A 21,914-nucleotide genomic window follows, 5' to 3' on the forward strand; every position below is an offset into this window, starting at 1 on the left:
GACCAGGTTGCTCAAGGCCCTGTCCAGCCTGGCCTTGAACACTGCCAAGCATGGGGCACTCACAGCTTCTTTGGGGAACCTGTTCCAGTGTCTCACCATCCTCACGGGGAAGAACTTATTTGTAGTATCCAATATAAACCTACTCTCTTTCTGAGAGGAGAACAAGCATTCTCCTCTCAGCAAACTTAGGTATGATGTCTCAGCCTTTCAAGACCTTGCATTTTAGGAGTAACACAGATGCAAGGGTCATTTAAACTTTCCAGCTGAGAATATGTCTCCTTTCTTGGCCATAAAACTAAATACTCTTAGGAAGGAGTTAAGTAATGAATTAAATCCATAATAAAATATATTGACCACTGTGGAAAAACATAGTATAGGAGAGTAACACTTTCTCTTCAGTACCCCTTATCTTGCTTCCCCGCACTATGAAGTCTGTCAGTCAGTGCTACAGAGGTACGATTTGCCCTCTAATCCCATTTTACTCCAAAAAATTACCCAGTGCCACCTTGTGACGTATACTTTACATCCTCTCTTCTCACAGAGGGCTGAAACATACTTGCTGTGATCCAAGATCATGCTGCTATCCACAATAAGGTAGCAGAAGCATTTACTTTGTATACTCTATGAATGACTACATTGCATCTTTTACAGAGGGGTAAAGATAGTGTTACTCACCAAATTTAAATGACTGGATTGAGACATGACATTTCAAACATGTTTGCACAAAATTTTACATTTTATGTTTTTAATGAATTTTAACTCCTCTATGAACACTTTAAAGATGTCTGCTCATTTTACGTAGCTTAATCCTGGTCTAATTTGCTATGTATTGCTATGGAGATACTTTGGTAAATGGAATCTCTATGTAATTACTGTCAAAATAATGAATTGCATGGGTGTTGCATTTATTTTTTTAATCAGTCACATCATACTGTTAGATTTTACCACCCTTCAGTGTGCAAACTAGAAAATCAATATATAAAGTATAATTGTAAGTAACAGTAACAGCTGATTTAACAGTAACAGCTGATTTCCTTTATCAGAAGACTCAACAACAGGGCACAGAATAAGAAACTAGAAGAGAAGATAGGAAATATCCAGCATGAGGTATTCCTTTGGCTGGGGAATCTGAACGATGCAGAGGTCATCATGAGATTTGAAGAGTATGTTTTAGCAGAACATGCCTGTAGCTACACAATAAGCACAACATATGAACAGAATCAATGTTATCTTCACCCATAGTTTTCAGAGCTTGATGCCCTAATTTAGGCTTGTAGATCCTTACTCATTCACCAAGCATATAAATATGGAGCACTCTCAGTACCCACTGCCATCAATACTACCAGATGGTTCACTAACCAAACCCTATACCCATTTCTTGATGCAAGTATTTCAGTGCTTACACAGAGGCTCAGGACTTCAGAAAACAAGTTCGAAAATTCCATGTTTTCCTTCAGTTTTTGCAACACAGTATGTTCTCAGTTACATGAATATTTCATTTTGCTTTTATTCACGTAGTTACATTATTTTCAATATCCAAGCTATTTCTGACTATTATGGGTAACAGTTGTGTTTCCTCATTAGCAAAGCATATGAAGAGAACTTACAAACTAAAAGCAAATAACCCCTCATCCAAGCCTCCTTATATGTAGACTAAACAGCAAGTTTCAGCAGAAAATATGTAAAACCAAATCTAAAACATGAATGTGGGTGTGTTAAAAGCAAAATGCCAAATTTACAAGCCAGCATTATACTTCATATGTGCAGAATTTAAAAGGGAAAGTTGTGAGGCCAGACCTACACTCTGCATTCTCACAATCTAAGAATTACCAACAGCCATAAATAAAATAAATCTAGAATCTTTTTTTTTCCTTTAAGAATGGGAATAGTTTCCCCAGCCTTTTTAATGGCAAAGAGCTTACAGCACAGAACTGAAGAGGTCTCGCTTCTCCACAATATGAGAAAGTTCAGATGAGTCAACCTCTGCCAACTGAATTTAAGGTATTCGACCGCAGACATATAGCTGATACTTACAATTCAAGAATATTGGCATATGTGCTGCAGCGCTAATATTAATATAAGTAAATGCTAAAGGAATATCGATACCAAGGATGTACCTACACGCTTCCTTGCTTTTAAACCTACTCCCCCAGGTTATCTCCATATAAAATACCTACTGCATGTTTGTAGCTGCTCACACACACTGGTCTATGGATGAGATTATCAGTTTTTATTTATACAAATAGACTGTAATATCCACTTAGCTACTCAGCAGTGTAGCTGCTCAGGGGTACCAGCAGTGACACTCAGGAGCTAAGAACTATTCTGTACCATGCTGCTGCTCTTCAGACCTCCCTTTTACTTGAATTAACACCTGTGTGACATTCAAGAGGTTCACCCAGACGAGATTTTTGCCCTTTCTTTTACAATAGCTCTTCTACTGCTGCAGTACTCTGGTCGTCTGTTCCAAACAGCGCTGGAAGGCACCACCTTATCACACTACTGTCTGGACAGAATGTAGCACCAGAGCTTCCAATCAATGTAGAGGGTGATTTCAGCCCTTAATGTGCCTTTAATACTTTAAACTAAGTTTTTAACTATCTGTAAGCTAAGCTTGGTTTAGCACACAAAGCTGGGGCTTTGATATCCAATTACCAGAAACATTCTCAAATACCTGCTACCCCAGTCAGGTTTCAAAATGCCTTTAAAAGCATAAAGCAGAACAATTTTTAAGATCCATGGATGATGGTGGCTTACCAACGTTTTCCGTTATATAACAGCCAACTTCGAACTCTGACATAAGCTTTGCTATACAAAAATAGAATTATTCCTGCGTTCAAAGACATTCTGCCTTGAAGATTTCAGTGAAGGCAGTGTGCCTTCAGAAAGCAGCTGTGATAAAGCAGTTGAGGCTGTGTGGGTGTTGGTGATAGGGCTGTTAAGGTTACATGGGTGCCCTGAGTGTACATTTTCATATCACAATATGGCTGACCTGATTTTAGAAAAGACAGAAATAGCTGAAACTTCACGTAGCTAAATAAGGTACAAATCTTGCCATATGTAACAGGCTTCATTTGATTCACTGAATAACTCTTCTAAATTACTACATTACTATATAACTCCTCAAAACTATAAATTCTGGAATATTCAATATCACTTATTGTCAACTGCATTTCCTAACAAACAAACATACTGGCTCTGTTGTGAGTGGGCAGTAACAAGGCACTATGAAAAGAAAACATTTGATCATCATGTGGATTATAATCATATTGAGTACCACAAGACAGCAACAGAATATCACTCAGATTATTATAATAAATATTTGGAACTAAATAACTGGTAACTCTTTAAGATCAATGTGTTACTATAATGTTAAGAGACACACTAGATATGAGAAGTTACTATACAAAAGAAGTAAAAATGAAAACTGGTATTTTTCAGTATTTCTTCTTTTTAATACAGTCTGTATTTAAGATTCAGTGCTCATGCCAGATACAAAAGACTTGTGAAGCAGTTGCAAAAAAAAAAAAGTTGTATTGACTGGAATGCTAAAAGCACTAGTTAAATGCAGCTTTGTTGTACTGCACCTATAAACAAACTGGGCTATATTACAGTCACTCCAGTGAAGCTGAGGGTAAATGATAAGAGGAAGCAAACATTTCATACTGCATATACTCCATCTTTCATATAGAAGCACTTGATACTGGTTTTTCACACAGTAACTGTTATATAGAAACTGATGAGGGAAAGCCCATCTAAAAGTCTCTTCTGCCCGTGTGAAAGTGCAAAATGCAACTGCTTCTAATTTATATGCAGTTTCCCAGTTTTCACACACATGCAGTGAGCATTCACATAACTAAAGCTAAATACTGGTGGAATAAAACTCCCTCCTCTGTCAGGAGATGGAAGCAGAGACAAGCTACAAAGGAGGAGTCTGAAAATACTGCCTGGGCATGCAGGGATGGTTATTAGGAAAGGCCAAAGCTGAACCAGGGGTAAGATCTGCAACAGACATTGAACAGAACAAAGAGACCACTAGGCAAAAGGGGAACAAGGAAAACATGTGACTGTGGTTGAATAGGGTTGGTGATTTAGTGACAACAGATACAGATACATGTTGAGGTGCCTGGTGCCTCCTCTGTCTCACCATGAAAAGTGAACCTACAAGGTCTTCCAGGCGTCTGCTTCTGGAGGGAAGTTTTGGAAAGGAAATACTAGCAGTGAAGGAGGACTGAGTCAATTGTTACGTGAGAGAAATCTCAACCCACTCACGGGACATGATGGGTTTCACCCAAGCATGCCTAGAGCTGTCTTATGTCCAGATCCAAAAGGATAGCTGGAGAGTGGATTGCAACTAACATGAAAGACAAAGGGTGAGTACAATTTTTGGGTTTGTGTTCAATCAGCGGGTGGGGGAAAGGAATGTCTTGGACCTATCAGCATGTTTCAGCCCTTTTAATTTCTGGTTCAGAGGACTTGGATAAGATATCCTTGCCTTCTAAAGGAATAGGTTCCATGTCAGTGCACTGGAAAAGCAAGCTCTCCTTCCGCATTTGAGGGAACACAGCCCTGTCGCACTGCAGATGTAAGCAGTCTTGAGATCCACCTGTGCTCCTCTGTGAGCAGGGCATGAGAGGACTACAGAGGGGCACTCTGGGTGGCAACTGGGATGAAGCATGGAGAACTGGCATGACCTCACCGATGTGTCCCCAGCACTGGGAAAGTAGATGTACGATCACAGAGCTGAATAAGCTTTTGCACTTTCTAGATCTCTAGATAAAGCATTCCCATTCATCTGAGAACCTGCTGTGCATCTTGTCTATAGTAGAATCAAGATTAAATTTAAGAAGAATTTAAAAGTCTTCTGAAATTTTCACACTTACTAACATTCAAAAGGCTTGCATCAGTGATCCAGGGAAATGGGAGTGGTAAAGAGGGGAGGTGAAGGGAGCGACAAAGGGAAGGCGAAAAGAGGAAGGGAGGAAGAGAGATTTATCTAATTATTAGACACATGTTTTAGACACTAACATGACACAGATACTATAAAGATGAGCATTCAACAAAGAAATATGGCCTACAAACCAGCAGGAGGGTATTCAGATCTGGACTTAGGCTCTAGTCCCTATTTTCCTATGTGACTAAGACTTCAGTATCTCTCTTTCTCTTTGTAGCTGTATGACAATCATAATCCTCTGCAGCCTTACCAAAGTGGAAGAAATTATCAGAGAGATTAATAAACCCTAAATTTCAGCTGTGAGTAAACAGCTGAAGACATGGTAAATAGGAAAGCATGATTTAACATGTAAACTGAGCTAAATTACAAACTAGCTTTTGCTGTCCACATAATACCCTGTTGTGATATACACACACAGCAAAAGAGAGGCACAAAAGAGAAAAAGGACAACGCTTTGAGTATTATCAGCTTCTAAAATGACTTTAAAATGTTGTGGGTTAGGGAGAAGTTAAAAGTGATGGCCTATATGTTGAAAGGGATGAGCGATTAGAGCATAGAGTACAGTAGTTAATCAGCTTAAATTTAAGAATTATTTGCTTAAAATTACTTTTCCCCCCAGATGCCTAAACTGTTAGGGCTGAAATCAAAACCGTGAGTTCATTCACCAGTCTCATTAAGTAGTCAGGCTGAAAAATTCCAGCTTCAGCCACTCCCACAGCAATGCAGAGAAGTGGGGAGAAGCCCTCCGTAATTGTGTATTTTCTTGGAATAAATCACAGTGAGGGCACTGCCGCAAGCCCCAGCTACCATCCTCATACCTGCCCTGTGTCCTCATGGCCTCCTGAGAGAAGTATTTGCATTACATCTTATCTTAATGACAAGATATGTGGTTAAACATACTTAAATTTGGTCAATGCTATCTATTGTTTTTGCAAACCAAATTCTATTACTTATATACTCCGAAATTAGGAACTCAAGTTACCTGTCTTATAGCCAGCACTGCTCCCCTTTTCCACAGACTGCTTCTAAACCTACACATTTTTACTAGAAAGCTGCACTAGACTTAATGACTGAAAAGCCCATTTTACTCTATATAAAGAAAATAATCTGCTTACGCTTACACTGTTTTCAGCCTACACAATCCTTCTCACAGTACTCATGATGCCATCCACCACAGTATTTCTACTTATCTAGCATTACGCTTAAAGACCTCATTTAACTTTCACCTCACTGTTACTGATCTCTAAGGAAAAGGCCACCTGTGTCTGAATTGTAAAAAAGTAACTTACAAGAAAACTTCTGCGTACATTTGGTTGTTGTGTTTTTTTCTTTATTCTGACTTCAGCTACAATAGGAAGTACTATCCACACAGCATTCACCTAGCCCCCCCCCCCCAAAGTAATGAAATACTGTTTAAAATTAAGTAAACCTGAATAAGGAAAAGAGCCCTTCTAGATTTAATCCAAAATGTGAGAGTCTATGGGTTGTGTTTTAAATCCTTGAAAGAGATAAGTGCTGAGATGATGTTATTTCATTCAAGAAAACCTATTACGTAGGATATTATACAGTTACGATGGGACATCTTTATGTTGCAAGCTTTCAATACTCTAGGATAAACAGCTTTGTAAATATTCAATGAATATGATTTTACTCATAATCTTAACTTTTGCCTTTCTACCATGCATATCTAGAAAACTCTGTATCAATGAGTAAATTAATGTAAATTAATAAAGTAAATTAAACTGTATCCATTACAAGTCTAACTACTTGAGCGTAATTTCTTCAACAAAATACTTGTGAATGAAACAGGTCAAACTCTGTGGAACCGTAACTCATAGTTCAATTTTGTACAGGTATTTCAGGCTTGCTTGCTTTTCACATAAACTGTTTCAGCAATCTTTCCTATACATACAAATCAGTGTAATAATTATAGAGTTAATGTCTCATAAAACACAGTGTTTTACAAGGAAGAGCCCTGAGTTACTGCACCAGTTTTCATTGTGATGATTACTGTTCAAAGGTCTAAACAATCATGAAACAAGGAAGGTTTAAACAGGAGCTTTATATTTTTAGTACATAAAACCAAAAATGCATCACTGTTCCACAATTTGAAATAGGCGTTTGGTGTTGTCTGCCCCTATTTTTTGTTGTTTTTTTTTTTCTTTTTCCCCTTTTTAAGAAAGCTTAAAAATCAATGACCTCAAGTTGAAATAGAGCCTGGAATAATTTCAGCCCACTCAAAAGCGCTTGAGGAAGTTGAAAGCGTTTAAAAATCTATCAGCTATGTAATGAAAACTGCATTTCAACATGACATTTCCTTATTAACAGTGTTTCACAGTCTTTCAATAACCTTTTAACGTGCCTTCTGAGCTTTTTATCTGTAAGCTACGGACATGCAAATCCTCCTCTGCTTTTCAGCAATACACCATGAACAACTAGACACACAGGTCAGATTTGCAGCTGTATTCTTTTACCAGATATGAATATGCTTAATTGTTAAAACTCTGGAGATGGCAAGTATCCTATTAACTATTCTCAGTTTTCTACAGGCAGATTTAACTGTCCATCAGAACACAGCACTAAGATATGCAGCTCTTAACAGAGATAGCTGAAAACCAGGGACAAGGTGTCAACTTTCCCAAGGGCCCCTCTACAAAGCCTAGCTCTGCCCCAGTATCAACACTGAAGCAGAGCAGCAAGACAGTTTACACCCAAGCTGAGCCTTAATTAACAAGTTAGGTATTTGAATCATGAATCCAAAGTCTATGCCCATGGAAATTTATCAGAACAGGTTTGTTGCATGTGCAGGGGACCAATTAAGTTGGAAAGTCACATGTGAGCAAATAAACTTTGTTTCCCTTAACCACAGAAGCTATGTAGGACTCTCCTCAGAATTAGACAACCCATTAGTGCTGTCTTGTTCAACACAGACCGTGCCACACATGGGCTATCCTACTTCTGTGCAGTCAGTGGGTGGATGTGTGTGTCTGCTAAAGTTCCCTGGTGTCTATTTCTACAGGTGCTTCAGGGGACAGCTGCATTTCCAAGGGTACATGGCACAGGATAGCCCCACAGCACCTTGGGTAACAGGAAGCTGACTGTTTTACGACTGTATTACGGAGAACTGCATGCTCCAAAATGTGTTGCCTAAAGAGGGGTTATAGCATAAAAAGCAGTCTGTACCTAGGTTTTGTCATGAGTTACAGTAACAGAGAACTACATGTGTTTGAAGCCACTGATTTGGCTTTCTGTCCTGGGTTCAGCAGTAGCAGTCATTTTTTTCTCGTTCTTAGTAGCTGGTGGAGGGCTGTGGTTTTGACTTTCAGCCTGGGAACAGCGCTGATAACACCGATGTTTTAGTTGCTGCTCAGTAATGTTTACTCTGACCAAGGACTTTGTGAGTCTCATGCTCTGCCAGCGAGGAGGGGAAGCCAGGAGGAAGCAGAGACAGGACACCTGACCCAAACCAGCCAAAGAGTACTCCATACACAGCACGTCATTCCCACTATATAAACTGGGGGCAGTTACCTGGAAGGGCTAGATCACTGCTTGGGTCAGGCTGGATATCAGTTGGAGGGTGGTGAGCGGTTATATTCTCTTCCCTTGTTATTTCCCTTATCATTCTTATTATTGGTGGTAGCAGCAGTGGTTTGTGTCATACTTTAGTTACTGGACTGTTCTTATCTCAACCTGTGGGAGTTACATTCTTTTGATTCTCCTCCTCATCCCTCCAGGAGAAGGGGGGGAGGAAGGGGGGGGGAGTGAGCAAACGGCTGTGTGGCTGAGTTGCTGACTGGGCTTAAACCATGACACTTTCATATCTGCAGGTGGCTATTTCTTGAGTCAATGCAGTCATTCAATAAAGATTCTCATGAATAAGAGTATCTGAAAATTGTGAAGCTGGCCCTGTAGTACACAGTGAAGATCCAGCTTACATAAAGTACTTTTTATTTGAAATACAATCAGACATGGATTTTCAGACAGGAGTGAATCAAGTGGAAAACAGCATTAAACATCTGTTGTGATCTTTCAGTGTTTACAGGAGTTAGTACACACAGGATCAACACATTAATTAAGAATGAGGTGATACTGAGCATTTCACATCCTCTGAGCCTCAGCTACCTGCAGAGCTGGATGTGGATGGGGAAACCCAAACTGCAAATTCAGTCATTCATCAAATCAAAATAGCAACTAGGTTTTATAATGTTGTCTGTATTACAAGAAAACTACTCTCTATAATCAGTTCTAACTGTGAGATGACTATAAAATTCAGCTGGAAGTAGTTTTCACTCCTTATCCTGTCATCAGGAATAGTACGTGGCAAACCCACAGTATCAAACTGTTCATTCTTACACACCCAGCATTTTACCAGAAATGGTTTTGGTGCCTAAATGAACTTAAGACAGAGTCCTATACAACTTAATGTATTGTCCTGACTCTCAGAAGAAGCTAACAGTAAGCCTCAGGATTTCAGGACTATTGGATGGGAAATAAAAAGCCAAAACTAAACCAAACAACAAGAAAAACTCCACACTATGAAAACTTACAATGTTAGGGATAGGATGGAGAGTATGGAACTCTGTCTGGGGACAGGTGAGCAGCCCACAGAGAGTTTGTGGATCAGGGTTAAAGGGAATATAGCTATGGGAGACATTACTGTGGGGATCTGTTACAGACCGCCTGATCAAGGAGAACCTGCGGATGAAGCACTCCATAGACAGATAGGAAAAGCCTCACGCTCACAGGCCCTTCCTTAAGCAAAGGAAGTCTTTATGTCTTGGTATGCTAAGTTTTACTCATTCCCCTATAAACCACTGGCAAAATGACACTGGCAAGAACTACTGGTAGCCCTTAACAACTTGCTTTATAATTTCTATCCATTCATTGCCCCTACTAGAAAACTTTATTTATTTATTTATTTTCTATCCAGGTAGAATTCCTTGCTTTATGCCACTGTATTCAAATATTCAGATTTCCACACAAGCACAGCAGCTTCCAGGAAAGTAAATTAAAAACTGTACCTGTGCTGGTCTGTCAGCATTTCTAATAAGACTGTTATTTAAATTTAGCTTTGACAGCAAGTTAAATATTAGTTTAATTGCAAATTACACTCTAAATCAAATTTTCTAGTAGGGGCAATGAATGTTTGCTATTGAGTGACGGTTTAATTTATTTCTAACAGGGGCTTAAAAGGCTTTTCTTGCAATTGTAACTCGAAACAAAGTGGAACAGACTGAATGAAAAAAAGAACTCCTTTGTAGAGAATCTGGGGCATTAATAAAACACAGACTTAAAATCACAGAGACTCACAGGTTCTGAAATGTGAAGCCCAGAAGTACATTTTGAACTTCTTACAGCAGTAAAGAGAAAGAAGTGATTGAGCAGAAACATTTGAAAATGCCTTTATATTTCAAATAAGTCCCTGAATATTTTAATAAATTTCTATGAGTTACTCAAGAGTTTGAGGCCAATCCTCCCTGCTGCTGCATAATGCTGCTCCTACTACTATTAAAGAAGACTGGATTCCCCAAGACATTCAAATATGAATTATCAACTTTTAGTGATTGCTAAATGCTTAATAAGGCTCGTTTCAAGATGTACCACCACCCTCAGATATTACATGCCCAAACATGTATTTGGTAGATCAATATTCAGTTTAAAATCAAAAAATCCCAACACACACATGTCCTACTTGCCCTCTCCACCAAAGGAATACTACTAAAATCAACAGACTCTATAATAAATGGAGTGGAAGCAATAATGCCTCACTGGTGTCCCTGCCATGGCAGGGGGTGTGAACTAGGTGATCTTGAGGTCCATTCCAACCCAAACCAAAAACATGTGATTATTATGCTCCCCAAAAGACAAAACCAACTTTCATGTCCACACCACTGCCCCCTGCTTCTGAGTGCAACATTCTGTATCACAGACTCTGTACCTCAAGAGTTTAAAAGACTGGGACATCATCTGGACATATGCACATGTTGCATAAGGAGTGCCTTTTCAAAGCAGTGGTGCCACTGCCAGTGTTCTGATGATGCAAATATTTAGGTGAATAATGGGGGAGGTGAAGGAGATGTATTCTTTCACCCACTACACCGAAGATCATGTTTATTAAAAGCACTAGAAAGTAACAGAAAAACCTGAAAACAACTTAACATCCCAGCAGCTCCAGTGGCTGTTCTACGTTTTTTTCTTTAACATTAACATTCTGAGGAAACTTCCACCAGTATCCACAGCAATTGTGCCTTATTTTTTCCAGGGAAACAATTGAAATTCAAAAACTATGCAGTATCCATAGAAATACTTCATTCTTTAACTAAGAAAAGGTTTGGATAGACTTATTTGAAACTAAACTAGGAATCATTTCTCATTCTGAACTTAATTATTGTGAAATTATTTTACAAATGGAAAAACCTAAGTGCTATTTCTAACAAAGACTTAATAATGTTTTGTCAGATACTGCTCTCACTGTTAACTGAAATAAATTCTAATTTTATCCTTTGTGTTTAATCTCAAGAAATCAAACTTTTTATTATATTTACATTTGTATAATCTATCTGTATGGTGGCTCTTTATTATATTTACATTTGTATAATCTATCTGTATGGTGGCTCTTAATGAACCCAAAAGTAGTTTACTTATACCTCAACAGCAGTCAAAACTTTATTTCAAAGAAATAATTTTAATAAAGTTAACACACACATTAACAGACTGAATATACAGTACCTGCTTATTTGGTATACAAACCATCATAAAATGACAGTTATTCCAGGAATTCTAATATTTGCAAAATATTAGCTAAGCTCAGACAATATTGTAGGCTACTGCTTAGTTTAATATTCTGTAATGAACCTTGAAGAGTTATTTTCCCTGTAACTTAGAATTCTTTCTGAAGAATTCTCAAGAACATTAAGAAATCCTGCTGTTATTGTGCCTAAAGAGATGCAACTAATTTTTCACATACTTTTTCCTTACCTACTAAAAAAGGTAGGTAAAATGGAAGCCTTCAGTCATTTTGTGTGACATTTCTGCCGCCTTCATTCTCTGGTAGTTCCAAGAAAATCTACGTTTTCATCAAAAAAAGACATTCCTATGTTTATGTGGAAGCATGAAATGCAAATTCCTAAGTTCAACATCTGAAAGGTTAAATAAAAGCAATCTAAAATAAAACACAAGCATTTTTGTTTGCCTATCTAGGAAAAGTAACAAGCTTGGTACTGAAAATTCTGTCCAGCAGATGCTGGCTCTATCTCCGCCAGGATACAGGAAAAGGAATCCTTACAATCTTGTTTCTGTAGGTACCACTACAGTGACACAAGGCAAGAGGCCATCTTGCTTGCCACAGCCTTATAGAAGTCAGAAGCAGAAGCTCCTCTCCTTACAACTATATAACCTATCAGTGCAATTGAAAACAGTCACTTTTCCAATTAAGTTTAAAGAAATACTAGAGAGTTCAAATTTCCACATTCTTTCTACAGCATTGTTTGCTGTAGTGTAACAGTGATACAAAAGTACATCTTGCAACTAAAGATTAAAGCATCTATTATATGTGAATCATGACTGAAAATACAGTAGTTTCAGCCTATACACAAAACCAGTATTCTTGAACTTTGAAACAAACCTTGCAGGCCCTTTAGGGTTCCAAAGGCATATTTTAACATCTACTAATACTAAGAAGTTCAAGTCAAAACATTTCAGTGCTCCTTATGCTCCAGAAAGCCAGCTGCATATTGATCTCCCCCAGGGTACCATGTTTGTTCCTTACAGGTCAGAAAATTAAGAGATGGTGCTATACATGATATTGGAGAAAGAGGAAACCCAAGTCTTAGTGTAACACTAAGGTAGCAGCATGTGTGCACTGTCTTGCTTCCTCTTCCCAGGTAGCTTGTAAGAGGCAGTCAAATGCGTGCTGTTCTCAGTGTTAAACCACTTACTGTCATAGAGCATATCAGCAACAGCCAGAGATAATGGGGTTAGCTAGCAGTTGAGTTTAGTAGGAGTTGAGGACTGTAGGAGACACACAGGAACTGAAGCATCAGCTGTATTTTACTCAAAGACTTGAAACACAGAGTAAAATTCCAAATCAAAAAGAAGTAAGGACGCAGCACTATTTTGTTTCCCCTTTTGAAACAAAAGCACATTATCTGTGTAAATTTCCATTCTTATATCTATGTAGGTATAAATTCACCCTACTCTTCAAGCAAGTGAATACAACCACCTTTTTCCAACAACTGAATATTTTCTTATTCTAACAAAATAAATAAACAAGGATTGAGTTTAGCAACTGAAAGCTCTCACCCTAGTAAAATTTTACAGGTAGGAGGACAGCACTTTTAAAAACTGTTGACAGGTTTACTTGGAGGGCGCACAGGCACATCAGGCAAGAATATAAAAAAATTACAATCAAATCAGGAAAATATAATTTGAATACTCATGTTTTACTAAGATCAAATATAAAATATTTAGATGCTATTTCAAAATGCCTCTTTTGTTTATTATTGTATTTGCTTGCTCCACTGAAACTGATGTTAGATAGTATAAATACATAAAAAAACAAAATAACCCATAACAGAATACTGACAATATTTGGATGGCAGATATTGTTTCTCCAGTCTTCCTCTTTAGCTTCAAAAACTGCCATTACCAGAACCAAGAGGGTAGAAGAATAAACAGCTACTAAAGTTGTTGTTTGTTTTTTTCTAAATACTAAAGAAACAAAACATTAATTTCATTACCTTGGGAATTAAAGATTAAAAAGCAAATCATCAATTGCTATGAATTCTTTTCTTTAAAAATAAATTCATAAATTATTATGTCAGATCTGATCCTTAGCTGCATTCTAAGGACTCTAAAACAAAATGCAAAATATATGTTCAAAAACTGTAATACAGCTGTTTTATCCAAAATCTATACAAACGGTGTTGAAAGAAGAAAGCGACAGGAACTAAACTCAATTTTGCCTGCTAATGCCTGTTCCTGGTACTGTTACCATGGTTCACATAAAAACTTCATACGTATGCCCACAAAATTGCTGTCCTGACTTTTAGTTTTATCAGATTAAAACAAGTATGTTTATTTTAATGAGCAGAAGATTTGAAAAGAGGCCTATTAGGCAGAAGAACCATCATTGCATAATTAATGTATTATTTTACTGTCCTTACAGATGCGTTATGCTGTCATAGCCCAACAACAGTGGTTTGAAGAGTGGTAATTTTGCAGTACAAGAAAACCCATAGCTAAAGAAAAAAATTCTTAAATTTACAAATACAGCTGCAATACTTTTAAGAATAAATATTGTTTAATAACCTGGGAAAAGTTGAAAGGGTAATTTTATCTTTTACACAATGCCTTTTTGACAGAGAAAAAACTGTTTCTGAAACTTTAAAACTCTTTTGGAATGAAGGCAAAACATAATGTACACTTCTGAACAGTGCATCCCTTCAGGTGTTCTGCTGCTAAATAGTCTTCTATTACCTTCAAGCTAGAATGGCTCTGTACTGGAAGCAGCTGATGTTCTTTTGTGTCTACACAAACTACACCGTCCTTCCTGGTTATTTAAACTGAAGGTAACTGTACTTACTGGAAGTACCCAGTCCCACGACTCTCTTTAACATACCTGATGTTTCATTTCTCTATCAGCTATTTGCAAAGTCTAAGCTACACACTGATTTTGTGACTGCACTGGGAGTTACAAGACTGGTATGCAACTCAGTAAAGACATGCTGCACACGTGAAAGCATACACAGTCTTTTGAGCTCTTACTAGTAACTCCATTCTCAAAAGACATGCTGCTGCCACCTGTTTACAACACTACCTTGATTTGTGTTCCTGAAGCCAACCAGCACCACTGCTAAAAATCTCAGGGAGAATCAGTGTGAAATCTTCAGGCATAGTTTTTGTGGACCTATGCAGTAGGAGCCCCATGAAAATTATTTATTAAACAAACACACAGAACAATCTTGGATAGGCTTCTTTTTCTAAAAGAGGATGTTAGCAGTTGCCTGCACTAAATACAAACTACCTGCAGCAGTTGAACAGGTACAACCCCACCGGAGAAATGTCACTTCACTCCAGACTTCATGCCTAATGTAATACTGTAGAATTATTTAACCGCAGAGTACAAAAGGGCTCATTCTGGAAGCTTAAGTTATATATTTCTAAGTACACAAAAATAAATGGGTTTAGCGTGATAGCCAATATCCATTTTCAGCCACAGCTGTTTCTTCCGCAATTACACAAGATCATCTAAAGTGCATTAAGATGCACTTCTCTTACAGTAAGATAACTTAAATAACAAATCTTTCTGCATTCTGGTCCAATTATTAAAAGACAGTAGGAGCCTACACTTCTCATTGACTTCAGAGGGTAAGAAATGCTTAGCATCTGTGAAAAAAAGAGACTATCTTTTCTTGATTCTTTTCAGGTTTTGTTTTTAAGACTCCTACTGCAAAATAGTTCAATTTTGACGGAATCTCTTCAATATCAGTTCTGGCAAAGTTTCTGAGATCTACAATCAAGCCCATTTTTTTCCCATTTGCACATTACTGCAAGGCAGATGATGCAGTTCAGAGCCATATAAGTGCAGCTGTGCAACTCCTTTGATTTCATTTGGCTTGCAGTGATAACTAATAAAATTCAATGGAGAAAGTGAAGACAGAATACAAACATTCAGAACTCGGAAAAGAATCAGAGAGCAGATGCATGAGAACAAAAGAGATTTTGCTCAGTCTTCCACAACCATATGATGATACCAGGAATAAAACAACCTTGCAGCTTTAAGTATATTTTGAAATGCATTTAATGGGTAAGATCCTTGAAAATAGTTTCATCTTCATGTTAAATAAATAACCATAACTTGCTTTTATATCAGTAGGTTGATCATATTTATAAGCTTCACTGTTTATATTTATACTTATCATATGCAAATTTGGTTGTGCAAGTGGTCTAGAATTGCTTTTGCAAAATTATTAGATAACATTAAAATCCTAGCTGTGTTCATCATTAGAATCATTTTAAAATATTCCACTGAAATATTTACTTGCTGGGAAATGCTGATTAGTCAGGAGCAAGATGTTACCTTGAAAGAAAGGGGCAGGAAGTGGGGGTGGAGGATGGGAAGGAGAGAGGAAAGGAACTTTTGGGGGATGAGAAAGGAGTAGTTGTTTTGGTTTTTTTTCACATAAAAGTACTACTTTGTTTTTGGGAAAAAGAATTCTTTTTGGAACCTCGCGATACAGAGAACTAGATTGTGCAGAGTTTAATTATATTTTAATACATTGTAAGACAGGAAAATAACCTTGTTAATCAGCGATGAGTAATCCTCAAAACATTACTGAGCCTACACATCACACCATTTTCTTTAATTTCTTTGTCATCAACTGCACATTAACTTTCTATTGATACACAAATATTCTAAGAGGAACCTCCTGAAGTAGAATAAATGTATACCATATTTCCATTGTAAGATTATTAATCAGGTATTTTTTTCCAGCCAGTGGGTGGTGGTGGGAGAGAGAAAACAAGCCTAACAGATATAGGTGTCTTAACTTTGAAACACATCTTAACTATAAAATACATGAAAAACTAGACAAAAATCCTCTGAAAGCCAAACAACATCCTACGTAACTCATGTTATAGTCCATTAAGTATCAATACGTAAAATATTTACAAAAAAACAGCTAAAAATTTACAGCTATTTGCAGTATTTAAAATATGAAAATACAATGGCCTATTTCCTTTTTATACAGGAAAGTAAGTCCCAGCAGTAGCAAAAAAAAAGAAAAAAGAAATATGAGCTCATGTAAAAAGTTATAGTATTTGGATATTACATCATTTACATTTGGATATTTACATGTTAAAATAGCTTTCTACTTTCATATAAGGATTTTCTATAATTAACAACATTTTAATCCCAGGCTTCAAAGAGAGCTCTTCAGAAATAAAATGAAGATTCAACTCAAATCTCTAAGCCCCCTGACTTACAAATAACTCATATAACTTCATCAGCTGTAACATGACACTCAGGTGAGTGCAGTTAGTCATGCTCAAGGATATACAGGATTAGATCCCTCTCAGATTACATTTACACAGAAACAGGCTGAAAATTTAATTTCTAACATTCAAATGAATACAGCTGCTTATTAAAGCTACATTTCTCTGTCTGTTCTCCACATCCCCTGTGGTAAGGAAGTACATGAGAAAGGACTTCCCAGATACACAAGCATAGCAAGGGTGTAACAGGGAGCTCAGATGCCCCTTTCCTGCCCAAGAGATACAACAATTTTGTATTTGCCATACCAGACAAGTAGTCATGCTTTATGACCTCCTTTTGTGCAATTTTTCTTTTTTCTTTTTCTAACATCCCTGTAGCTAGAAACTTTTGGTATCTTTCACAGCTCAGAAGGCTGAATAAAGCTTGGTCCAACAAAGGCACTGCAGCAACACTGGAGCAAGGAGAAAAGGTAGGGTTTAGGGAACAGAAGACCAGGAGACAGAAATTTAACAAGATGAATTCTTTCACCTAAGGAACTGTGGAAAGATGAGAGATCAAGAAGAGATAGGTATAGCACCAAGCTTCTGTAAGTCATTCAATACCTGCTAGGATCTAGAAGCAATTCACTTTCTTTCTTTTATTTCTTTACTTTTGAAACTGCGAGTGTCCAAAACCATGGTGAAATCATCTGATCACACGAAGCCAGGCCAGGTCTGTCTTGGCATATTGACACAAGCTCAGTATTACCCTTTCCCAAACGCTGACTGGCTGCCAAGCCAATGAGGGAGCACTACACCTGTCATGTCTATGCTGCTCCATTACAAAGGGTATGCAGATAAAGAAGTCTTTTTTAGAACAACTTACTTCTAGAGACCGTGTTAACTTACCATGAGAGTCTCAAAGATACTGAAGATTGAGTTAGTCTAACTCAAAAAATGCATGACAACATCCAGAGGTAACAGCAATAGGAAAGGATTTTACTGTGTTGGTTAAAAAGATGCTCACAGAGAAACGCGAGCCGTTTATACAATATACATGTTCCTTCTACAATAAAGTAAATCTCACTTAAGAATAAAAATTAAGACACAGACATGGTAATTGGGTAGCAATTCTTGCGCTGCAGAAGTATGGCTTCATTAAGGCTAAAATTAACAAGTGCAGCAATAAACAATACATCATAACTAACAAGCTTTAAAAACCTAACCCTGATATAAAATCCTTACTTAAACAAGCTCCAAGTCTTCATTCAACTATTCTGAAGTATGCTCAGAACAGCACAAACTACTGAGAACATAACACAGTATCAGATAACAGTTATAATTCAAATCTAGGCAGTATATCAGACAGAAGGCATGTTGATCCGTGCGGTAACCAAGAAAACTATCGCAAAACTACTTTAAACAGCCAAAATTACATAAACTCACTTCAGACAATACAGCTTTACATGTATATGAAAACACAGACAAACACTTCAATTTTCACTAACAGTGATGCAAGAGATAGAACTGGAGAAAGCAAACTAACTGTGAACAGACTGCTGCAGAAAATGGTGGTACATGGCACATCAGACAATATAAACTGCAGTAGGTTTTACAGAAAACAATATTATATCCCCCTTCCAGGCACTGTTTAAATACACTGGAGTCAATAGGGTATAGGACAGAATTGAAAGAAAATATCCATTAAAAGTAGCACAAAAGCTACTGTTGAACAACATTACAGTAAATGACAAGATGCCCACCAAAAGCTGTTAAAGCATGGATTTTCTTTAAAGCACAAAGCTTTTCTTGGGATTTAACCTGGAAGATAGGAGGGAGGGAACAGGTATTGGTATATAGCTACTGTATAATTAGTCAGATAACGCAGACAGAAAAAGGCCACAATCCGACTTGTGTTGCATGAAATCCACACCTGGCATTTTGGCACTGGAATTTCCTCTGAATAACCCCTAAATAACAAGAACCGTCTCTGACTTGAACAATCATTTCTTTTCACGGTAACAACTTTAGTATTATAAAGATAACAATCAACTTACTATATCCTAAAATACATTACTGCAACAATTACACTGTATTTCTCCCTTAGCTCTAGAGAGAACTCAACAAACACCAGGAAATACCTTGCTGAATTGAAGGATTAACCTAAAGAAGAGTCTCCTGCAGACCTGATCATGCATTCAAAAAGCATTGACTATTCTCTGTGCCACTGAGATTAAGCAGTCAAAGACAGACAGCTTATTGCAGCAGCATGAATAGTCACTTGATTTCCTTTACTGGGAATAGATTGCCCTGATTTCCAGTCTATTTATTTGTATGCTATACACACACTACGAGGTAATTAATTTTCCTGCTAAAAGCATAAATGACTTTCCTGGTCTTATTTTATATGACCCGAGGTCCAAATCACATGGGGAGATGCAGAGTGTTTGTGAATTAGCTCTGTATTGTCAGAAGGGAAGGTTCAGCCCTCATGAGAGCGGAATCTTCACCATATTAAAGTGTCTAACATAGGTTTTGTACCTATTTTACTCTTCTCCAGGTATTCAATCTGATACAAGTAAATGACAGGGGGAAAAAAAAAGAAAAAACACCCTACTTTCCTTAAGGGACCTCTCTTCATGTACATGTATGTGCAATCTGTCCAAAATGTAGGCAAATGTTACTATTCCCAATTCAGAAGAAAAGGGAAGCTAAAGGATTGTGAAGAGAATCATCAGTCATATAAAGTTTGACAGAAAGGATATAAAATCTGAATGTGAGGCTACCTTTATACATGTATTATTAACACCAAGAAAACACTATTTCCACATGTTGCTCTCTTTTAAATGTTATGGTCTAGTAGAGTTTGAGAAGTAATAGCTTGGTCTCCAAAACCTGTTTAGAAAGTAAAAACTTTATGTGAAGATAGAGGATAACTTGAGTGGGAGAGGGGGGAAGGGGAAGCAGGAAGACAGGAGAATGAAAGTAAATGTTACCGAAATCCTTCAGGATAGCATTCTGCATTAGCTAGTTTGCCCCTTCATCCACCAATCCTGTTTGCTGATCTACTATTTCAGTTCTTACCACTTAATAGAAACACTGAAAAGTAATGAGATTAGTCCTCAATGACCAGCTATCCTCAGTTTCTAAGCTGCTTTTTTAGAGCATTAAAAGGCAAGTAATCAAATTGGGGAATTTTTAAGCCACACTGTCCTCCCTCAGACTGTATTTTCCATGGTCTACACACAAAGGCATAAATTATAATTTGAGCAAAGTTGCGCATTACCATTGACTTACTACAGAACCATCAAAGAACCACAGAAATTTCTGGCTGCAAGTCACATAGTCTCACCTTTCAGTAAAAACGTGGTAACTTCCAACACCAAATTAAGAGTTCCAGTGTAGCTGACTGGAAAAGATCACACCGACAGCCTTCCTGGTCGCCTTCTTCACAAAAAAGATTTCCTGCGTCCAGCTGGAACTCCCCAAGTTGTAATCAATGGCTACTGCCCCTTGCTGAAGTGTATGCCTCTACTGAGAAAAGTTTGGAGCCATCATCTGTGCCTCTCCCTTTGAAGTTATTGTGGCAAAGTTAAGATTGCCCCCTTACCCTCCCCTTCATCAGATGCAGCTCCCTAAAAATCCTAGCTCCCCAACCTTTCCCATCACATCAGTTGGTCTATGCCTCTGACTAATTAAGCATTTCCCCACTGGACTACTTCCAGTTTTTCAATATCCCCTCTGTGTTAGGGGTTACCAAAATGAAACACATTTGTTGTCCAAGAAGTGGCTTTCACAGTTCCAAGTAGAGGAGGTAACAACGTCCTTCAGTCTGCTAGTCATGTTCCTCCTTCCTTCTAACACAGACTCATACACAGTTTTGTTTGCAGAAAGTACATCATCGGCTCATGCTCAGCTTAACATTCTTAATGATCACAGGTCCTTTCCAGCAGGACTGTGACTCAACCAGGTGTTTCTCAGCCTGGACTAACGCATGGCATTACTCTTCCTCAGAGGCAGAATTTCAGTTTTCTCTTTTTAAAATTTACAAACTTTAAATACATTCAGTGCTCAGTTTGTTCAAGGTCTCAAGATGCTTTTAGACAGAAGCTCTACTTTGGCCTTCCAAGCATCACCCTAATTAAGCAGCATTCACAAAACTGCTGAAGGTGCATTCTTTTCAATTATATCATTCAAGTCACTGAAGAATTGACTAGTACAAGTACCAGAATCAGCCTTTGACATATTCTACTTCTTACTGTCTGCTAACTGCTCAAGCCATTGAGCAGTCCTTTCAGGACTACAGTCCAGCCAATTTTCAGCCCATGCTTCCTCAGCCTACCACTGACAACAGTGTGCGAGAAGGTATGAGTCAATAAAGCTATGTTTATACCAAATCAAGTGTGCTCTACTTATTCACAATGTCAGACATTTCATCCTAGAATGAAATCAGATCAGCACTATCTGCACTTCAGATATCTGTGTTGACTATTCCTATTTCCCCGTTGCCCTTCATGTGTCTAGAAGCAAATGTAAACATGACGTGTTCTATGATCTTGCTGGGGACTGTCACTGACCTGACACAGCCAGCAGATGCTTGGACCGTTCTCCTTATCTTTTGTAAAGACTGGTATAAGGTTAGCCCCTTCCTAGTTGTCAGGACTTTCCTCAATTACCATGCTTTTTCTTGGATGACAGCTGCCTTGCAATCCTATCACCAAGATAGACTCTTGTCTATCTTGGAATAGAGGCCTAAGAAGATGAATGCATCCAGTTTCGCTAAGCAGCCCTTAACCTGTGCTCTTCATGTTACTGCTCCTTGTCTGGGAACAGCGGGGAAAAAAAAAAAAAAAAAAAAGACAAAAAACAAACAACAGGAATTTTCTGCTTTTTCTATGTTGTCCACCATTAGATTGCCTCCAGCACTGATCCACAGACCCACATTTCCATCAGGGAAATACTTGCACAATCCTCTCCTGTTACATCC

The 21,914-nt window shown here is 37.9% G+C and overlaps 1 protein-coding gene across 3 annotated transcripts in view; it reads right to left on the reverse strand.

The window, feature by feature from the left end:
• CTNND2 (catenin delta 2) overlaps positions 1-21,914 on the reverse strand; it is a 645,610-nt gene that overhangs the window by 488,925 nt on the left and 134,771 nt on the right. The gene's annotated exons all lie outside the window — the stretch shown is intronic.

This window comes from Pezoporus flaviventris, unplaced genomic scaffold (assembly GCF_033815535.1).
Source record: "Pezoporus flaviventris isolate CSIRO_AGI_PZ_B2104156 unplaced genomic scaffold, CSIRO_AGI_Pfla_v1 ptg000007l, whole genome shotgun sequence".
Taxonomy (NCBI): Eukaryota; Metazoa; Chordata; class Aves; order Psittaciformes; family Psittacidae; genus Pezoporus; species Pezoporus flaviventris.